The sequence below is a fragment of the Ceratotherium simum genome, chromosome 15, assembly GCF_057802395.1.
Source record: "Ceratotherium simum simum isolate JZ-2026a chromosome 15, ASM5780239v1, whole genome shotgun sequence".
Classification (NCBI taxonomy): Eukaryota; Metazoa; Chordata; class Mammalia; order Perissodactyla; family Rhinocerotidae; genus Ceratotherium; species Ceratotherium simum.
The window spans coordinates 20,940,917-20,943,145 of record NC_141914.1 but is presented as its reverse complement, the minus strand read 5'-3'; positions in this window follow the sequence as shown (position 1 = coordinate 20,943,145).

Here is a 2,229-nt window from a genome sequence, read left to right as displayed (position 1 = left end):
AGTGAGGCAAGACCTTCCTGAGTACTCTACTCAGTGCCTTGTGAGTTACGACTTTTTCCAGTTTGGCTGATGGAAATAGGCACTATTCCCAGCCCAGTGTGAGTGACAGGAACTATTCCCTCTAATCCTTACAGGTGATACTTTTCCTGGCCTAGGACAGTTTCCTTACATGCATGCATTGATCATGAATACTTGAGGGAGATTCTCTGCAGATCTCTAGTATTCTCTCTTTGTGATCTGTCATCTCTCTGTTATTCTGTCCTGTGAACTCTAGCTGCTTTAGTGTCCCTGAACTCTAGCGTCTGTCTCCTCAACTGAGGAAGTCTGCCAGGCTCTGTCTCAGTTTTCCCTTCCCCTGCCATGGCTTGGAAACTCTCTCAAGGTAGTAAACTGGGGCAATTGTAGGACTCACCTTGTTTGCTTCCTGTCTCTCAGAGACCACTGTCCTTTGTTACTTGATATAAAGTATCTTGAAAACTATCATTTTATATATTTTGTCTGATTTTTTTTTAGATGCTCTGGTCTATGTTGTTTAAGTCACTCTATGGTATTTTGTTATGGCATAGCAGGAGAGGAAGCAGAAACTGCCTTTTAAAAGTTGGGCTCAGAATTGTCATAGCTTCACTTCCACTCTACTCCATTTGTCAAAGCAGTCACAGGCCACCCCAAATTTAAAGGGAGGGGAAATATATCCCAATTTCTCAGAGAGAGGAATGTCAAAGAATTTGAGGCTATTTTTGAATGCACCACACTGTACAAATTCATTTCCATTTGTCTCAATAATATACTTTGTAGCAATTTTTTTTCCAATCCAGGAATTTAGACGTCAAATCTCCTTTTAGTCTCCTTTAATCTGAAATAGTTTCTCATCTTTCCTTGTCTTGCATGACATTGAAATTTTTGAACTGTTTAGGCCAGTTGTTTTGTAGCGTGTCCCTTGATTTGTGCTTGTTTGTTTCCTCATGATTAAATTCCAATTATGCCTTTTTGGCAGGAATACCATCAAGGTGAGGTCATGTCCTCAAAGCATCACCTCATGTGCGATGCCAGTTTGCACTACTGGTGAAATTAACTTTGAGCACTTGGTTAAAGTGGTATCTGCCAGATTTCTCCAACGTAAAGGTACTCTAGCCCCTTTGTAACCGGTAGGTAACCTCTAGGGACATTTTCTTTAAAAATTTCATAAAGAGCTCTTCTGTATTGTGTCAGACAATTCCAATATCTGATGTTCTTGGGGGTCTAACTCTGTTGGGTATTAGCTCTGCTGACTGTCACTTCTGTGTGGCCTCCGGTGCTCGGTGATTTTTTTTAAAATTGTGAACTTGCATTTGTTTGAAGCCTATGGGACTAAACCGAGGGTCCGTCCTCCAGAGCGGGTTTCCACTACTTCTGCTCAGAGCACAGGCTGCTTGGGAACTCTAGTGCTCCTCCGCGGTCTCGGCTTGACGCAGAAGGCTCAGGTGTGGCTCTTCTCCTTTCGGTCCCGGTTCCGGTGGCTGCAGAGACCTTCCATGGGCCTTCAGCATAGCCCCAGAACTCCTGCTTAGAGCTCAGTGACCCCAGCACTGGTTCTTCTCCTGGTTTGTTCCTTTTGGGGTGGGGTGGCTCTTGGAGCATCTTTTACTTCCCTGTGAGTGCGGTTTGGGGGAGGGGGCGGGAGGGTGTCCTGGAGAATCTAGCCAGCTATCCTGCCTGCCTAAGCAGAACCCTCCATGATTTTTCACTCAAATCTTTATAGTATAAATATGATTCTGTCTTGGCTTTCCGTAATAATATCTTTGAAGAAATTAGGATTTCTCACAATTTATTCAGTTAATATTCTCAATAGTCCTGCGACGTAGCAAAGCCAGTTAATTTGGTACGTTATGCAGCTGAGAAAGCTGAAACCTGTCAGGGCGACGTGAGGTGAGGTTACTGACCTCTAAAGCCTCAGTTTCCTCCCCCGTAAAATGGGGAGGTTCAGTCTCTCCTTCTCAATGCTTTGTGAGCATTTACGAGGATGGAATTTGGGAAGCGCCCGGCACCTAACGCAGTGTTGGCACAAGGCTTTAAGATCTCCCAGAGGATTAGATGTCCTCCTCTCTTGGGGCTCCTTCCGTCGCCCGGGAGGGGCCCGTCTGGCCGGGGGTGGAGCGCCAGGCTTGCGAGAAAGCGGCAGACCCGCCCCCGGGGCGCGGCCGCAGCGCCTCTCGGGGCGGGCAGGGGGCGGAGCCGGCACTCGGGAGCCTC